The sequence below is a fragment of the Panthera leo genome, chromosome D3 (assembly GCF_018350215.1).
Source record: "Panthera leo isolate Ple1 chromosome D3, P.leo_Ple1_pat1.1, whole genome shotgun sequence".
NCBI lineage: Eukaryota > Metazoa > Chordata > Mammalia > Carnivora > Felidae > Panthera > Panthera leo.
The window spans coordinates 51,755,618-51,776,700 of record NC_056690.1 but is presented as its reverse complement, the minus strand read 5'-3'; the positions used below and the strand labels follow the sequence as shown (position 1 = coordinate 51,776,700).

The window sequence follows — 21,083 nt, the reverse complement described above, 5'->3', positions numbered from 1 at the left end:
AGATGAACACCTATGTAAAGAAAGGGAAAGAGTCAGGATCAGTCATAGGGAGAATGGGTGTAATGTTACCTTATACAAGGTTTCTGCTGACCTGAAAGTGAACTCTCAAACATGTTTTTCCTCTCAATATTGTCCTGAATTATGGCAAAGGACTTAGGCTTTCCTGGGATGCCCCAGGAACATCACTTGACCTTTGGTGAGATTATCTTCAGCAGTGACAATTCATAAAGAACTCTCACAGTCTAAGGCTTTTTGCCAGCAGCTGGGGTCTGAGAGGGGATCTGGACAGCATATCATAGTATTCACTACAGCATTCCATTTATGGTACTTTTAAAAATGATTATGAAATGTAATTACATTATGGCAACAAATGATCTAAGCACAGAGTTTCAGATATATATTTGGTATTTGCCTAATCAATGTAGCCATGCAGTTGAAACTTCAACAACAAATTCATTTACTCAAAGATTATCACAAATCTGATTTGTGTCAATCATTTGCCTGAGGATACAAATATCAGTAAATCAAAACTGGTAGAGTAACACTGGCATGCAAATGCATAGTTGTAATAAAGCATCATAGGTACTTCGAAAGAAGCATGTATTAAGTTCAGGGGAGGCAAAGACCTTAAGTGTTCTATTTTATGTAGGAGATAAAAGTAAATAGGGAATCTGGTAAAGTTTCATACCAGGAATAACCTTTGAACTGATTACTAAAAGAGCTGGAGAGGTTGTCTGAGCAGATGATGGAGTAAAACAAACAAACAAACAAAAAAAACAAAAAACAGAGTATTCGTTATAGACAGAGAGCAGAATGAATTTGGTTGATAGGCATTGGGCAGCATGGTGCATGAGAACAACACATAGGCTGGGAAGTGCAGTCAAGCATTAGGTCCTGGAGAGGCTGAATTCTTTTGTCAGGAGTCAGAACTTTTACCCATGAGAAATCAGAGTCATTAAAGGGTTTTACACAGGGATAAATATGACAATATTTAAATTTTAGAAACGTCATTCCTGAAACTATGCAAAGAATGAAAGAGGAAACTAGTTAATGGAATGTTACAATAGTGAAGAAATTATATAAGTAGTAAATACAGTGATAAAAAGATAATTTAAAAATTAAAAAGAAAATATTGAAGAACTATGTCCAAAACAAAAATTTAAATTTGTATCTGCATATTATTTTTTCTATCAAAGAACACTGTACATTTTCCATGCATTCAATTCTATCTCAGTGAGATTTTGGAATTCACTTAATAAACTTATGATTTCCTTTGCATTAAGACAATGCCAAGAGAGCACACCTGGATCACCTGCTTTCTTTATTTCCTGACAGTAATCTGCTGGGACGTAGATTGCAAACCAGCTGCTCATTTTTTTTTTTATGAAAGATGATGTCATGATGATCATTATTTGGCACATTTTTATATTTATTTATTTTTAAAATATATTGTAAAGTAAGCTAACATACAGTGTATATACAGTGTGCTCTTGGCTTTGGGAGTAGATTCTATGATTCATTGCTGTGTAGTCTACCTGAAAATTCTCAAGATGTCCTATTATGCTTTTTTTTCAGTCCTTTAATGAATTAATTATATCATTGTCTCTCTCTCTCTCTCTCTCTCTATATATATATATATATAGTGAAGTTAGCTAACATGCAGTGTAATCTTGGCTTCAAGAGTGGATTCCTGTGATTCATCACTTACATACAACACCCAGTGCTCATCCCAACAAGGGCCCTCCTCAATGCCCATCACCCGTTTTTTCCCACCCCTGTCAACCATCAGTTTGTTGTCTGTATTTAAGAGTCTCTTATGGTTTACTTCCCTCTCTGTTTGAAACCATTTTTCCCCTTGCCTTCCCCCTATGGTTTTCTGTTAAGTTTGTCAAGATCCACATATGAATGAAAACATATGATATCTGTCTTTCTCTGACTGACTTATTTCACTTAGCATAATAACCTCCAGTTCCATCCACATTATGGCTAATGGCAACATTTCATTATTTCTCATGGTAAAGTAGTATTCCATTGTATATATAACCACATCTTCTTTATCCATTCATCAGTTGATGGACATTTGGACTCTTTCCATAACTTGGCTATTGTTGATAACACTGCTATAAACATTGGGGTACATGTGCCCCTATGAATTACCACTCCTATATCCTTTGGATATATTCATAGTAGTGCTATTGCTGGGTTGTATGGTAATTCTACCTTTAATTTTTTGAGGAATCTCCACACTGTTTTCCAGAGTGGCTGCACCAGTTTGCATTCCCACCAACAGTGCAAGAGGGTTCCCCTTTCTCCACATCCTCACCAACATCTGTTGTTTCCTGAGTTGTTAATTTTAGCCACTCTGACAGATGTGAGGTTATATCTCAGTGTGGTTTTGATTTGTATTTCCCTGATGATGAGCGATGCTGGGTATCTTTTCATGTGTCTGTTAGCCATCTGATGTCTTCTTTGGAAAAGTGTCTATTCATGTCTTCTGCCCATTTCTTCACTGGATTATTTGTTTTTCAGGTGTTGACTTTGGTAAATTCTTAATAGATTTTGGATACTAGCCCTTTATCCGATATGTCATTTGCAAATATCTTCTCCCATTCCGTCTGTTGATATTTAGTTTTGCTGATCGTTTCCTTCACTTTTTATCTTGATGAGGTCCCAGTAGTTCATTTGCGCTTTTGTTTCCCTTACCTTTGGAGATGTGCATATTTAAAAAATTTATGTAGATATTAGATTGCTCCTCAGGTTATGTTTCCACAAACAAAACTCTTTTGTCTTCATTGAGTACTTAAAAGATTTTGCAAAACTTGTTTCCATGAAATTTGTATGAATTTCATCACAACCAACTGTAGTATTACTACTGCAACATTGATGCTTGCTGCTTTGATTTAAACTGCTTCTGCTTCTTAATTGATATAAACTTTTTTATCTAGATTATTACATGATTTGAATTCAATAAGGCAAAACCATAAATCAAGATTGATCTTTTTTCTATAGATCCTCTAATGTATTTTGTGAGCTACTGGTTTAACTTTCTTTGGCAAAGCTGGAGCAGGATCCATAACTTTCTCCATAACTCTTATACACTTAACATATGTTCTCTTGTATTTTTTTTGCCTTAAATTTGTGTCCAGTATAACCATTAGGACTCCAAACTTCACTTTACTAAAAGATAGATCCGTTCTCCAGTTGGGTATCTTCAAGTCTTAGAAGCTGCAGTGAAGGATGGGAATGACTTCTTCCATTTCCCTTACTCAACTCCTAGCCCATTACCTAGCTCCTGTTCTGACCTCTTCACTGTCATACTTATGGGGGAGGTAACATTAAAGAAAACAAAAATGAAACAGTCTTTTTGCTAGTGATGTTTATGATCTGGTGTTAATATATAAAACTAATTCTCTCTTAGGGAACTTTGATTTTTTTCCTGTAAATATTCTTGTTAGTATCTTGCCTATACATACAATTCCCCAGATCAAAATATGTCTTCTCCAGGTGGCCCTGTTATTCCCTGAGAATCTACTATTCCTTGGAAATCAGTGATTTTTCCCATTTTTTAAATTCTCAGATGGTTCTCTTAGAAATATTCCCTCTCAAGATGGCTCCAGATGATGTCACCCCTTTAATCAGGTGCCTTTGTCCCTAATGTTTTCCTATTGCATTACCTCCCCTCATTCTCTCCTTTGCATCTTAGTCCAATTTAGCCGTAGCCTCTCATGGCATCTTTATGACCCCCAAAGTAAAACTCTCTGAGTACTTGACCCCCTTGAAGGATCTATCCCTGGCTTATGGTTAGAAGAAACAGTCTCCTCCTGCCTCTTCCAGGGAGATAAGGGGAACAGACACAATGTACTGACAAATCCTTGCAAAAGAATCTTTTTGCTTGATTCTTCCTTGTTCCTTAAAACCAGGAGGTAGGACTCCCATAATGTCATACAACTTCTTGGACAGTCTCGTAGAACATCTGTATAGGTAGCCTAGCATCTTACTTATGCTATGGGGGTATTTACCTATTGTATCTCTCTTAGATCTGGAGTTTCTGGAGAAACTTTGAGAAAGTGAATGATGATGAAAATCCTATTACACTTGATTTTGTTTTTCTTTATTAAATCTCTTTCATCTGGTTTGACTTACCTGCATTTTTATCTGAAAATTTTTTTTCCTATAAAGTGTTAATTGCATTATATATTTTTTCATGGCATGGCTATTTGGTTTCATCAGGGACTTATAAGTGGATATATTCTATTCATGTTTAGAAGTTGTCACTAATTTTTTTCAGCTCACTTAGTGGGATTCACTGAAAGAATAATTCATTACTGTTTATTTCAATTTATTCTAGAATATAGCTTTATAATTCTCTGAAAAAGAAATGCTGAAGTCATGTAGTGGTTGGCTCATGCACCTTTGGAGCAAATAATCTAATAGTTCTATACTTAAATCCATCTAGAAATCAAGAACTAAAACATCTATGACACAGTATTCTTGGATATATGTCTTCTGTATATTTAAAAATACATAGAGTTGGTATTACTGTAATAGGAAAAAATTGGTGTACAAAGATTAACTGCTTATTTCTTTATAATTACATACTACCTAGGTCTTGAATCTCATTTTTATTAAAAAGGAAAACCAATCTTGACAATTCCAAGTGAAATCAGTAATCCCAATTTTTGTTAGTTTTTCTTGGCATAAGGAGTTCAAGATCATCACCCTTACTATTCTTTTCCCTCTAAATAAGACTTACCCTTGAGGAACTGATGGGGAGACATGAAAGTCAGAGGGTCTTGAAAAAAGCTATGTTGTTATGACAGACATGAAAATGCAACACTCAGATCCCTCCTCAGGAAAGGACTTACTGCCTACCTGCAGAGAAGGTAGTTAGCCAAGAGCCTCAATCTTTAGCTCAGATTTTGAGCCAAAGTCACACTGTTTACACGGTGGACCCTAGTAAGAAAGACAGTGGTATCCAGGGATATAATATCCAATAATAAAAAGCCAATAACAGCTAGGTGGCCATCCAAAGATCTAGTCATTTCTATCCAACATTGATCTAATTGTCTATATTTGCTCTGAAGATCCCTGTTGGATTGATGGAGAGTTTGTTAAATCATCTCCATTAAAGGCTGCCCCTTCTCAATCTTGTTTCATCTCTTTCTCTTTTACTAGTGTTATCCCCCAATAAATATTTGTGCTCCTAAGTATATCTCAGTGTTGGCTTCCCTGACTATTCAAAATTATCACACCTCATGTATATAAGGAGGACTTCTGTTTCTTCTCAGATGTTATTGTTCCCATGTCCAAATTTGCTACTAATGAGATTCACTGATTATTTTCCTTTGTTGTTTGTTCCTTGGTCGTTTTCTTGATTTCATTCTTGCTGAAGGTGCTTTGATCCTTCTGTTCTGGGGGTCATGATCCTCAAAGAGATATAGCTGCCAACTTCTTAATTTGACCTAGAAGCCTCACCAATCCCACATGTCCACTATTTCTTCTTCTTTGCTCCTTACGGGCAGTGAGAGAAACTTTTGTGTATAGAAAATTCAAAGGAGGGATAACATGATAACTCTTCTTAAATATGAATTGGCACAATGTCTCCACTGTCATTAATAATGGCTTATCTTCACCAAAATAGTTGTTTTCCCTGGCTTAAACAAGAAAAGAAAGCAAAGGTTTTCTCAGATCTGGTTCACTCCACTTGGTGTTTCTTTCCCTGATACCTGAGACTAGAGCAAGAGGTGTTTCTCAGATGCTTCCTACTCATGGTCCTTTGCTTCTCCTTTTCCAACCATCCTTTTTAATGAGAAGTGTCAGTACACATTTTGTTCAGTGTATGGTTTAAGGTATATATAGTTCAAGGGCCTTCACCTTTAATATTCAAAGGAAATCCTTAGTGGAAGGAAGGAAGAGATGGTAGGGTAAAGAAGGAAAGGAGGGAAGGAAGGAAGATAAGAGAGACACAGATGGAGGCAGAGGTAGAGAGAGAGAAAGAAAGAAAGGGATTCAAAGGCATAGAGCTCTTAAAAAGTTAATATTAAGTTTACTTTAAAAACATAAAATAAGGCCATCTGTGTGACTTAGTTAAGCGTCCAACTCTTGATTTTGGCTCAAGTCATGATCTCACAGTCATGAGACTGAGCTCCGTGTTGAGCACAGGGCTTGCTTAAGAATCTCTCTCTGTCTCTGTCTCTGTCTCTGTCTCTGTCTCTCTCTCTTTCTCTTTCTCTTCCTCTGCCCCTCCCTCTAGCTCATACCCTCTCTCCGGTTCTCTCAGAAATAAGTAAATAAAAAATAAAAAATAAAATAAATGTATGGGGCACCTGGGTGGTTCAGTCGGTTGAGTGTCCAACTTTGGCTCATGTCATAATCTCACAGTTTGTGCATTTGACCTCCACATTGGTCTCTGTGCTGACAGCTCAGAGCCTGGAACCTGCTTGGGGCCTGGTTCAGAGTCTGTGTCTCCCTCTCTCTCTGCCCCTCCATGGCTCACACTCTGTCTCTGCCTCTCTCTCTCTCTCTCAAAACTAAATAAACCTTAAAAAAAAAAAAACTAAATTTGACTCTATTTCAAATGTATCAGTTTTGGGGCGCCTGGTTGGCTCAGTTGGTTGAGGCGTCTGATTTCAGCTCAGGTCATGATCTTGTGGTCCCTAAGTTCCAGCCCCGCGTGGGGCTTTGTGCTGACAGCTCAGAACCTGGAGCCTCATTCAGATTCTGTGTCTCCCTCTCTCTTCCCCTCTCTGGTGCACACACTCTCTCTCTCTCAAAAATAAATAAACATAAAAATTTTTTTCCCAAATGTATCAGTTTTTAACCACAGGGTAGTAGGTATTGAAAACTATCACTTCTTAAAAATATTTAATGTTTATTCATTTTTAAGAGACAGATAGAGATATAGAGCATGAGTCAGGAAGGGGCAGATTGAGAGGGAGACACAGGATCTTAAGCTGGCTCCAGGCTCTGAGCTGTCAGCACAAAGTCCTATGCAGGGCTTGAACCCACAAACTGCAAGATCATGACCTGAGCTGAAGTTTGGACACTTAACTGACTTAGGTACCCCGAAAATCATCACTTCTTACAGGAGTGCTGATTTTAGGCGCACACGTATCCCAATGTTTATAGCAACACTATCAACAATAGCCAAATTATGGAAAGAGCCCAAATGTCCATCAACTGATGAATGGATAAAGAAGATGTGGTGTGTGTGTGTGTGTGTGTGTGTGTGTGTATATATTATGTATGTGTATATATATATACATTATATATATATATATACTGTATATATATATACACATACATAATATATATATATATATATATATATATATATATATATATATACATATACATATACATATTCACCATGGAATACTACTTGGCAATGAGAAAGAATGAAATCTGGCCATTTGTAGCTATGTAGATGGAACTGGAGAGTATTATGCTAAGTAAAATGCCAGGCAGAGAAAGACAGATACCATATCTTTTCACTCATATGTGGATCCTGAGAAACTTATCAGAAGACCGTGGGAGAGGGAAAGAAAAAAAAAGTTACAAAAAGAGATAGAGGCAAATTATAAGACACTCTTAAATACAGAGAACAAACTGCGGTTGACAGGAGGGGGGCGGGGAGCAGGGAAAATGAGTGATGGGCATTGAGGAGGGCCCTTGTTAGGATGAGCACTGGGTGTTGTATGTAAGTGATGAAGCATGGAATCTACTCCTGAAGCCAAGAGCACACTGTATACACTGTACATGAGTTAACTTGACAATAAAATAAAAAGAAAGAAAGAAAAGAAAAAGAAAGAAAAAAAATTGTCACTTCGCTGAAATGTAGGATAATGGATACAATGGTGAGAGCAGAGCAGAGAAAACCTGCCTCAGCTTATTCAGAACTTCCTAGTACTTTTCTCCTCCTAAAAAGTCCTTGGGCCTTTTAGGTGAATTTGCTTGTACAGTTCATTATTTTGATGAGTATATTTGCCTGCACTCTGTGTTGCTTAAAATACTCATAACAGCCTGTCCTGTTTCCTTACACACCCATGAATCTCACATGAGAATACAGACTGAACATTTCATGAATGAGGGTAAGCCTTAATATTTTAAAAAAGCAGAATAAGAAAACACCACTATTCATTTTGTTGCTGTATTTTTCAATTAAAGAGTGTAACACAGTTTTATGTGGGTGTGAAAGGAAGAAAGAAAGAAAGAAAGAAAGAAAGAAAGAAAGAAAGAAAGAAAAGGAAAAAATGCAGAATAAGGAAACTGTCTTTAAAGCCAGTAAGAAATTTAGGCTGGGGATGGGATTGAGAGGTACTTTTACAGACATAAACTCAAGAGAGTAAAAATACTTGATTTCTTGCTATCTGTAATTACATCTCAATATTTATCTCCTAATAATTTCACTTAGCTGTTAAACCCACATTTCTATTAATGGTTCTAAAATTGAATTTTGCCAATTAATGGTCAACTTACTCATCCCAGCCCTTTTTCTTAGTGTTGTTTTTAAGGAAAAAATAATTCAATTAAAGAATTTTATTCTCCTTTTTGTTTTCTTTTCAAGTGATAACTAAATTCTTGAGTGTTTAATATGAGTTGGGCATCAGGATAAAGAATCATCAATTTCTTGAATTTTATCTCAGTTTATTCTGGTGTCAACTAATGATGTAATGTTTTATTGTCATTTTGTTTTTCCCTATTGCTCTTTTCTGATCTCTGAACATTAGTTAACTGATAACAGAACTGAAAACCATCAATATTCAATGTTGGTAACCAGAAGCACAATGAAATTATTCTTTTCTACAGCATCAATAGCCTACTATTTTCTTAAGCCTCTGTTTATCTCCTAACTTTTGCTAAGGACTTTTCCTATCAACCCAGCAAGAAATATTTTATTCCTTAAACACATGATCCTAATTTTATTTTTATCAGCAGTCTGATATATTACTTTTAATTTTGATTATTTATATCCTTAAAATTTTTCTTGTAGATTTTAAGCATTTGGTATATAGGATCATTTATTAAACAAACTTATTTCACTTTAATACCTGTCTGTGTTATTTAAAACCCTGTATATTTAATACATGCCTATATATTATCACTCACTAAATGTGATTTAATAAATTTATGGCTCAAATGATGGAGGCCATGTTTCATAGGACATGAAAATATATCCTAGGTAGAAATTAATCTCTGCAGAGGAACTTGAAGTCTTTAAGATTAAGAGTTTTGTTTTATTAATGATCACTGTAATACTGAGTTAAAAGTTATGTTAATACTAGGATTTAGATCTGTTTAACTATGTCCACCAAAAGTAAAACTACTATCTGTGTTTAATAGACTGATCAATAGAAGCAGCTACTTATTAACAAATTAATACATTAATCTTTATTAAATAATCAATAATTAGTTTTAAGAAAAAGTATATACAATCTACAAGTAAGGCAATAAATAAATAAATAACCCTACAATTTCATACTAGATCATTTCCTAATAAAGCCATATCAGAATTATCCATTTAGAAAAATGTACCTACATAGTATTTACTACCCTTTAGCCTTTATAAAGTTAGATGTTGCATTATGCAAATTAAAAAGACCCAAAATAATTTTTTCACTAGTATTAGACAAAATAACCCCAAAGTTTATGTCTTATTATCCTATAGTACATTACTCTGTTTTAGATTTAACTGGGCAATTTCATTGCAGGATCCATATATATCTATATCTTTAACCAGATCTATACCTAAATCAAAAGAGTTTTTATGCTCTTTTTGATCAGCTATTTCATCTTCCTGTTCTCTTATTAATAAGTTAAAGTTTTTTTATTTGTTTTCACTCTGTATATGTGTGAAAATTATGTGTTTAACATTTTTAAAGTTATGGCACTGGACATCAATAAAAATAATTGAACTAGTTTGTGTTTATAACATTTTCATTTTGCAAGATTGTATCATTACATTTAAATGAATAAAAAATATGCTTTGGTCTATTTTAAAAACACAAGGAAATAAAGTTTTATTACCCCTCAATGATGTCCCCATATATAATGCCCCAAAAGAATCACATTAATTTCCTTTTTTACAGTCAATCTGCATGGCATTACACATATAACATTCTGATATCGAGCCTTTTACTGGAAAGAGAACAGACTTTCAACATAATTCAGGTTAGAAAAAAATTCATCCTTTCTGAATCTGGGTGCATTTTTACTTACATTTAAAAGTATTCTGGATTCTTCAAATAAGGATCTAAGGAAAAAATGTTGAAAATTTTAAAAGTACTAAATGATCTCATACATGGAAACTAAAGTTAGTATAAATTCTTTGTACATTTATCTTGACCCCAATAAATATCATCATTGCTTTATTAATAAAAAGAGAAGGAAACAGAATTGTATTTATTAATAATGCTCAGTGCTGTTTGTGGGTGGTATACAAATTGCAATCTGTTTGAAAGCATTTCTCTCAGAGCTACATAGACCAGAATTTGTTCTATGTGAGTGCTTTTAACAGAAAAGGCCACTAGCATAGATAAATCCCTTTGTATTCCAAAATAACCTGGTGTTTAAGTATGCTTAAGTATGTTAAGTATGCATGGTGTTTAAGTATGTTAAGTTTAAATCAAATGATAAAGGATGTTTATTTGTACACATTTAACAGCTTGCTAAATTAGCAGGGCAGCTTTATATTTCTAAAAACATTATGCTTTATTGAAATAATTCACATTTATCTTTCTCTTTCCTATTCTGGTATTCTATATAGTCAGTCCTTTCACATTGGCACCAGAGGGTGGCCGAAGGGAGAGAGAAAAGAGTGGAGAAAGCGATGGTTTTACTAACCTTCAATAATAGGTACCAATAGAGTTAGATGGTAACTATACATCATAATCATTCTGAATATAACATGTGGTTTACCTGTTTCAAAAGAATTCTTGACACATTTTACGGTGCAATTAGTAAGTTTATTTAGGTAACACGGAGACAGGACCCATGGACAGAAAGAGCTGCACTTTTTATTGTATGAGTCTAGTGTTTATATATGCTTAGTGCTCAAGGAGGAGAGGACTTTCAGGGAGTACTAGGTCATAAATGTCTTTGAATTTCTACTCGTAAAACTATTTTCACCAAGATTTCTCTGGTGTTTGTCATTCGGTTCGATACTATATATCACTGAAATTTACATGCAATCATGAGACCCTTTAAGAATGTGCAACCAGCGGGTATTTGAACCTTATCGAAAACTATGTAGGCTGTATGTCAGCCTTCTGAGTTAAAGGTGAACATTTTTCTACTTCTATCCCTCATCAGTAATACCTAAACCTAAGTTTTACTATGATACATGCACCAATTAAGAAGATGAAATAGAGCCAGTAATGGAGTAGGTTTGTAAATCTGAATACGTGAAGAGTGTGAAGTCAATGAGGATAAGAGAGGCACTTGTCTAGAGGAGAAAGTGGTGGTGGTAATTAGTGTGAAATGTTCCAGGTAGGCTAGAAAATTGAAGACTGAGAGAAGCCCCATTTTTAATTTTCCCTTTTAGTTTCAAAGACATAACTAGCTTGTAGAGGTGGCTTAGAAACTGCCAAAGCATTCACACACATTTCTACGGATCAGTGTCATGAGATCCATTCTGTGTTGATAAAAGCAAGTTGAGAATATGGCAGAATCGATAGGGATATTTTGTTGATCTAGTCAACTGCTACGTAATCTTTGATTACATTTAGTCCTTTTCTTTTCTTTTCTTTTCTTTTTTTTCTTTTCTTTTCCTTTCCTTTCCTTTCCTTTCCTTTTCCTTCCTTTTCTTTTTTTTTCACTTAGTCCATTTTATAGACTGGGTTAGAGATTAGTTACAGGCTAGGAATAAATTAGTTTAACAAATACTTATTGAGAGTGCTTAAATGTGTCTCAGATACTAAAAGGATATATTGGTGAATGAGATAAAAATATTCCAGGTCTTACAGAGCTGAAATTGTAGTGGTGGGAAATACAATAGAAAAATAAACATTAAACATGACAATTTTGTATTTTGAAAGGTGCTGTTTAAAATAATAACAATAATTGAACCAACAAAACAAAATAGACACAGAGTAACCAGTGTTGTTATATATTAGGTAGCTTTTGTCTGAAAAGAAATTAAGACATGAAGGAGAGAATCACTGTGTCCAGATTCTCTGAGAAGCGATGCCCTAATGATCTTAAATTTTTAAGGATTTTCTTAGGGAGGGGCACCTGGGTTGCTCAGTGGGTTGTGTCCAACCCTTGGTTTCAGCTCAGGCCATGATCCCAGGGTCGTGGAATCCAGCCTTGCATTGGGCTCCATGCTGAGGGTGGAGCCTGCTTAAAATTCTTCCTCTCTCTCCCCCTCTCTCTCTCTCTCTCTCTCTCTGCCCTTCTTCCCCACTCATGCTTGCTCTCTCTCTGTCTCTAAAAAACTAAAATTAAAATTAAATTAAAAAGAGATGTTCTTAGGGAAAATCTATGAGAAATTGGGACATGTCTGGACAAGTCTGAAAGAGCTGTAGGAGTGCGTTACAAGTATGATCCTGAGTCAAAGGAAGAGGAAGGGAAGATTGAAAGTGAAATTGTTCTACTCTCCTTGCAGCCTAAGAAAACTTTGGCAAGGCCAAGTGGAGTCCTAGAACCAAAGTCAGCCATCAGAGGATTACCACGCCTCCTAGGGAGGAGCCTGCCTTGATATCCTTGCCATGTCCATCTCTTGACCAGAAGCAGTTTGTGGGAAGCATGAGCTTTGGTGGAAACTCAGAGATAAATTTCAGGGCCAATATAAATTTGATTATCTGTGATTGGCTATCTGACAGATGAATTCTCCTGGCTGTCCCCCAAAGCGAGTCAGGAGTTGGAATTTCTTGGTAGAGAGGATACGTGGTATTGCAGTGGGAAAGGGGATAACATAGTAGGGATATAAAGAAGGCTGGCAGGACCAAACAGTAGTACGTGACAGGAAGATTGTAATGATACAGTGATAAGAAAAGTAGGCTTGATTCACATTCTGTAGGATCTTCCAGACCACAATAAAAAGTTTTGATTTTTAAAGAAGGAATTATAGAGTTTTAATCAAGGAAGTGTCATTATTCTATCAATATTATTATATAGTTCTAACTTCTGTGTAGAGAAAAGATTAGGTGTGAATAAACTCAAAGCAGGGAGGCAAAGGAGCATACTGCCTTGAGAAAAAGGTAGATTAGACTACAAAATGGCAATGGAGATGGAGTGAGTAGTTTTATTATAAGTATAGTGTTAAGATAGAGACTGTAATTTACTATTGGGTTAGATATGGGGTTTCAAGGAAGGATAGGAATAAAGGATTATTCCTGACTTTGCACATAGGCTCTATAACATAATATGGGCAAGGAAGAAAGGTATAGGGGATTTTTGTTGAAGTTATTTTTTTTCTTTCTTTTTTTTTTTTCTGATTGCAGACCTTTGTTTATTGTAGTAAACTTAGAGAATCAATAAGTGTAAGAAGAATAGTGCACATGTTCTATATACAATGGCAGCTTTTTTGGAAATGATTTTAAATTTATTTCCAGATATTGTGTACATGCATTTTATAGTTAAGCTTATGCAGTAAACCCAATATTATTATTCCTACCTTCTTCTTCATAATATGAAGACATTTTGATTGATACATAATATTCTAACATCTGTGCAAAAAATTGGTATAACCTTTCCCTCACATGTAGACATTTAGGTTATTTTTTTTCCTTATTAATATTATATTAAGATCTTTAGGAATAAATTATATTTATGAATTTCTAATTGATTTTGAAATAAATCCAAATTAGATAATGAATATTTACAAAGTTTTTTACAGTCTTTCATGCTTCTGTCAGAAGTGAATGAAAATACTCATGTTATACTCTCACCAGCATCATGGGGAGCCATTTGATAATCCTTTGTAATCACATTAGAATCAATGTGGTGAAACTGCCTTTAAAAAGTATACTTAATCTAGAATTATATCCCATTTATTAAGGACTTATTTCATTTCTCTTATTGAAAGCATACAATCATTTTCCCAATAATGCAAGAATAAAAATTATCTAAATGTGCAAAATATATATTTAACATATAATTACTCTTATGCTGATAGATATTACTACTTACATTGATTTTTTTTTTTTTAACCTTGTGACAAAATGTCTTAAATGAGATTTTTAACTCCTAGGTAATATGGTCTGTTTTATCATTTCCTTTTACAACTCTAATGATAAAACTGTTTAGAGCAGTATGAATTTCTTGATCTTGTGGCTATAACCACAGAGCCTTGATAGTCCCCCAAAGCACACTACATATTGACACTTACAATGAAGAACAATTACTCTAAGTCAATGACATTCTACTGGATAACCTTAGGATTTCTTTCTTAATTTTACTCAGCTGTAGTTCTTGCTGAATACACATGCACAAAATACATAAGATCTTGACCTAAGAAGACAGAATCACATGTTCTATGTTAGATTCAAAACAGTACCTATGCTATACTCTCAAGCAATGTCTTCCATTTTCAAAGGGTTTAGTGAATTTGAGCTCAAATTTATCGATTTGAGCTTGACCAACCCAGCAATCCAGAAAAATTTGAGCTTGTTTGACAAACAGTTGTCACTAAAATTTTCTAACTAATCATGCCATTTTCCTTTGAAACAGTTATTTAAGTAAAATAATAAACTATTATTGAAGCATGAGACAAGCCCTGCTATATACAGATTTTACCCATAAGAAGGTTGAAGCATGTTCATGTTATTGTCTCCTGAAATTGTTGGTACACAGACCATCAGTTTGTCCTTTTCCATGGCATATTACACTAGATCATTTTGAAAAATTCGATAGGGGGATACATAATCCCATTTAACAAATGAGAACATTGAAGATCAAAGAATCTTCATAACACAATAAATAAAGAGAGAGAAAATATTTGACTTCAAATGTGGAACCAATTTTTCTAAAATAATAATATGTTTTAACAAAGTAATTTCCAAAAAAAGTATATATTGCCAATGTAAACTTTTATATGCTAATATGATAATATGTCATGATTTAGAGCCTTAAAATACAGAAGACTAAATACTTCGGAATAATATGAATAAACATAAAGACTGGAAGAAATTTTATATAATTTAAAAATAACAAAAAGCAATGGATAATGAAAGAGATAATAAATTGCTTATATTTGACAAGTTATGAAAATTTTCTTTTCTGACATGTATTTGTTAGTTGTATTTAATTTTAAATGTTTGATGTTTTACTTTATTGATCCAAAAAGAATATATTAGAAATATGTTTTGAACTAGTCATCCTAAATATAAATTATTATTGGGATTAATTTAAAGTTATGCTCTTTTAGACTGTTATTATTTATCCAAAAGATACATGGGATCATTGTTAAGTAGTCCAAACAGAAAAGCCATCATTTTTATACAGAATAGTAAGAACCTGTGATTCTTTGGGAAATTTTCCAGAGTGGAATCATGAAAATATATCTCACTGAAAAAATAGAGAAATAACTATTTATATTGATGGAACACATTAGTTAACATCAGAGATTTCTAATATATGAAAATCAATTTTGGTATGCCTTATATATTTTGTTTGTAGTATAAGATATGTAAGAAGAACAAAGCAAACACTAATGTACCAACTAGATGAAGAAATATAAGATAACAAATGCTTCTGCAAAAATCCTTATCGTGACTTATATTTTATTCTTAGTGTCTTTTGATAAATATTTCATCTTTTTTTTAATATAATTCAATTTATCAACATTTTCTTAAATATATTTTCTTAATATCTTTAAAGAAAATTATCTCTCTAAAATAACATATTCTCATTAAATCTTTTCTAAATTTATAAAAATATTTTTCACTCTTCTGTGATCCACTAGAAATATATTTTACACTGTAAAATAAATAAAATTGTCCATATAAGTAAATACTTTTCCTAGTAATATCAGTTAAGCCATACACTTCCAACAGAACTCAGATGCCATTTTTGTACATTTATATGTCCCTCTTTTTTTTATGTTTTAGTTTCATTAGTTGATTTACTATCTGTATGCAAAACTGTACTGTCTTAATAGGGTATTGTAATAACTTTTAATTTTACTAGAAAATATTTCCATATTTTATTCTCCCTTTACTGCCTTGATTTTCTTGGTCTTTTGTTCTACTGAATACGTTTTAGAGGAAATTCTCTATGCAATTTATAAAACAAATATAAAACATTATGAACAACTTTGGTAACCCCAAGAAAGGAAAGTATATTTAATATTAGAAGTTATTTATATAATTCATCATATTTACAGTTTGAGGTATAAATGATGCTTTATTTTATCCTGTGTTTTCTCCTTTCTTTGGATAATTTTAGGTTCTTTGCTGCAGCACAGGTAGTAATTGGACATATCATATATTTTTAAAAATATGTATTCTTTTAAAAAATTTTAAAATATATATATTTTAAAAAACAGTCATTCTGACCAGTTTCTTTTATTATAATCTCTATGGCTTAATTTTTCTAGAAAAAATTGTCTATTTTTTTTATAGTCTTCCTATAGTTCCTTTGTTTTAATCATGCTACTTTTCTGCTTTGAGGATATATAAATTGTGTTGTCATATTTATAAAATAATTAAAACTAGCTAGCTTCATTCAAAGTCATTGATAAAGTTATTGGATGAATCCAGCCCTGAACTTTTAAACACGCATTCTTTTAATAAAAATCCCTTTTCTAGATCTGCCATCTGTGTTTTGTATTAGAGCAAGTTTAAATGATCAGGACTTTCATATTTTTCTCTACAAAATGAAGCTAGTGATACCAATAGTAATAATAATACTAGTGAAAAATGCCTGGTATAATGCCTGACACAGAGTAGGTATGACAAAACTATTGGTTAGGTAAGAATATTAGAATAATTATGACCAGGATTATAGTAGTCATACTATAAAGACCCTTTTAATGTTCTAATCACCGTTTTGTGAATTCTTTCATCTCTGTCAAACCTTAAGTGATGGAGCAAAACCAGAATTATGTTATACTAAAACACTTAAGACTTGACCCAGTCATGTCTGGGTTTGAATATTGGTTCCACAACTTAATATATTTATAATTTGGAAAATTATTTAATTTTTCTGTGTCTTAGTCTCCTCATAGGTAAAATGGTGCTGATAGAGTTGACAGGAGGATTAATGTGAGCTTTAAAAGCAATGCCTGGGGGCACCTGGGTGGCTCAGTGGGTTAAGCTTCTGACTCTTGATTATGGCCCAGGTCATGATCTCATAGAGATAAGATTGAGCCCCCAGGTGGGCCCTGTGCTGGGCATGGAGCCTGCTTAAGATTCTCTAAGATTCTCTCTCTCCCTCTCCCTCTGCTCCTCCCCGTTTGTGCTCTCTTTCTCTCTCTGAAAGAAAGAAAGAAAGAAAGAAAGAAAGAAAGAAAGAGAATGAGAGAGGAAGAAAGAAAGAAAGAAAGAAAGAAACAAAGAAACAAAGAAACAAAGAAACAAAGAAAAGAAAATAATGCTTGTGACACTGTAACATAATGTGTTGTATTGTTGTATTGTTTCCTAAAAGATATATGTTAGCTATGCTATATATCTAAAATTAATGAAACATTGTGTGTCAGCAATCCAAAAAATATATACAGTGTTAATATTTTAATACTAGAGAAAGCTAAGGTACAGAGGAAATAATTAAATAGCTCATGGTCATTGTAGCTAATATTAGGTGACATATATTAGATTCTTCTATCATTTCTTAATACTATCCATGATAGGTATGCCTAACAAAAGAAGTTTGTATTTACAGTTTACAAAATACATGGAACAATGATGGCTAATAAAATATGGAAAACTGAGAGTAGGATTAATGAATCATGGGAACACTATACAAATATAGTGTAAAATAATTTTGAGCCATTTCAATAAAAAAATAAAAGCAAGGTAAAACAATTTCCGGTTACTTTTAAACATATACAAACCCAGTCAAAAAAAAAAGCATGTTGAAACTTTTAAACATTTCAACTACATCCTATTTACCTGAACCTGCTTCAGGATCATATCCTTTTATGACTCACTGCAAGGTGAGTGAAACATAAATACTTTTTAGCAAGGGTGGAAATAGGATTTGAAAAATAAAAACTGAAATGTGAAGAGAGAATATTTAATACACACACTGCAAAGAAAAAAAATCTAAGGTACTAATGAGTAAAAATGTGAGAGCCAGGTGTGTATAACAGAGAGCGGACACACCCCTTTGTGCTATATGCAGGAGAATGGATTTTTTTAGATCAGCAAACATGAGGTTTTGAATAGAAGGGGAGAGAGGGAAAATAAAAGAGTTTATTTTGGCTTGTAAATGTGTTTGGTTATTGGTCAGTTATAGAAACAGGTTTATAAACAGTTTAAAAACAAATGCCTCTCAAAGCCATTGTAATTATCTTAGAATAAAAAAACTACTTAAACTGTTCTATGATTTTTCGTATAGTCTCCACTCAAAAAGAACATTAATAATGGAATACTATTCTGAGTGACTTCACATGGGAAGCCATTTAATACTTGTCTTTAGTTTTTTCAAAGCTCTTGATTTAACAGAGTAAACAAGTTTTAAGTACAAACCTAAAGGACAGCTTAATCTTACAATCATTTCCCCTTATGCTGCAGGCTTCCATTTTAGCTTTATTCATTACAGCCCTAAAGCTTCTGCTTTCTAAATGTGTAGGTTAGAGAAAGTACCTTGGAGCTCACCTGCTCAAGATTAATAATATCACTCCAAGAAGATTAGAGCTATTACTCTTCCTGACCTGATCCAAATGGTACAAATGGGATTTTAAGGATGATGTCTGTTCAGAGATCCAACAGAGTGATGAGGTGGAGGGGATAGCTACCCTAAGGAATCAGGGAAGATAGACTGTCGGGGTTGTACAGATGATAAACCATTAGCTTTAGCTATTACCCAAAGAAAAGATTATGGCTATAAATAAATTCATCCAGGCCTTTAATACAATAGACAGGCAGACCAGTGGATGGACAGGCCAGGAACATAACTATTATTTAAAAAAGAAAGCCTTAGGCTAACATCTTATTTCAGAAGCAAAATTGTAAGTAAAACCAGATAGAAAAAAAGCGTGTGTGTGTGTGTGTGTGTGTGTGTGTGTGTGTGTGTGACAGAGAGAGAGAAATTTCATTTGAAATCTTAGAAATGTCAGCTTAGAATTTTAAAAATCATTTTTTTAGAAATTATCTGTTCTTGTCCTACTTTTAGGTTTTGTGGTTTTGACGAAAAATTAGGGTGTTCCACTTGTGCAATTAAATTTCCTTTGTGACTGACTCAAAGAAGCATTAAAAAATGTGTAAATCTATTCAACTTGCAGAACAACTACTGAAATTGCACGTGAGCGTGCGTGCATGCACACACACACACACACACACACACACACACTTTTTCATGATACCCTGCATGATGGCTTTCACATACTATATGGTTAATAATAATAAAAATAATAATATTGATATTAAATTGACAGCAACTAATGATTACACATACAACACATTTTTCATGCACTTAATATGCTTTAATTCATTTTATCCTAACAACTTTAGAGTTATTGTTATATGCCCATTATAAAGATGAATAAATTGAGTGATAAATAGGATAAGTTGCTTATTTCTCCCTTCTTAAATGATTTAACTTATATTCATCTAGAAATGTCTTCAAATCCAGTTCATCATTCTGGATTCTTTCATCACTTTTTTAGGCACATCTTCTGGATTCCCAAAAAAGTATATCAATCTCCCGATTATTTGCTCTCACAGTACCATCCACTTTGCAGAAAATGTCATGGTTGCTCTTTTCAAGCTCGATTTTGCAAAACACTCAATAATATACTATGAAAAAGAATCTTCTAACATATTATATATTTAATTATATCACTTATTCATTTATGGCCTCTTTGCCTCCATGAAAATATAAACTCATGATGCTAGAACTACAGAATGCAGAACAGTACCTAAAATTTAGTATGTGATTAGTACATATTTATTAAATGAATTACTGAATGGGATAATTGATACAGAATTGCCAGTCTGTCAAACGTTAAAGAAAAACTGGTTATGCAGAGAGTAAAGGAGAGGCACAATTCAATAAAACTTTCCGCTCTTTAGATTGATCAAATGGTCGAAAGATGATGCTATTCATAAAAATGAGTGCACAAAAAAGGAAGATAACTATTGAAGAAGGAGAGACCCAATGATAATACTGTTTGATGTAATGACTTTGAGGTATCCATGAGATGTTTTATAGAGTGATTTCCAATAGGCCTTTAGAGAGGAACAGCTCAAGCTCAAGGCACGACTGAGTTAGGAAGATTTACATATCCTCAACATGTGGGAAGAGGTCATTGAGTGCATGTGAACACCAGCAGAGAGTGGTGGAAGCTGAAATAGATAAAAACCATGGACAGAATTCTGCAGACATTCATTATTTCAAGAGTAAGCAAAGAGGAGTGGATAGAAGTAGAATACGAGCTTGAAGCATATAGGTGACTCAATCAGTTAAGCATGGGACTCTTGAGTGGGCTCAAGTCAAGATCTCATGGTTGGTGAGTTCAAGCCCCACATTGTACTCTGCATTGACATCATGGAGCCTGCTTGGGGTTCTCTGTCTCCATGTCTCTCTGCCCCTCCCCCGCTCATGCTTGCTCATTTGTTCTCTTTCTCTCAAAAGTAAAATAACAAAAGAGTGCTAGGTATTAGTTTCTAAACATATGACTCAAATGTCCTTGATTTAGTTGTACTTATTTTCTCAATCTTAATGTCTTACCATCATCCATTACAATACACACAAATTTTGAGCTGTCCATTTTATTTTAAATTTCTTTATGTATAGACAAAGAAAAGGCATGTAGGTGAACGGTGAAGAGAAGTATGTATATTGTTGCTAGCTAATTAAGTATTTTCTGAATCTTTTCATTCTATCCGAAGTTTCAAATTTTTTATTATATTGATATTGATAAATATTTTCTTTAGAAAACTTCAGACAACATTTTAAATATAAATATGAAGAATGGTAGT

The 21,083-nt window shown here is 33.6% G+C and overlaps 1 long non-coding RNA gene across 1 annotated transcript in view; it reads right to left on the bottom strand.

Annotated features, from left to right (window-relative positions):
• LOC122204097 overlaps nt 1-10,254 on the bottom strand; it is a 45,742-nt gene extending 35,488 nt beyond the window's left edge. Inside the window, exon 1 of the long non-coding RNA XR_006195490.1 lies at nt 10,219-10,254. This is a non-coding gene — a long non-coding RNA (uncharacterized LOC122204097). The remainder of the gene's footprint in view (nt 1-10,218) is intronic.
• Between the last annotated feature and the right edge of the window lie 10,829 nt (nt 10,255-21,083).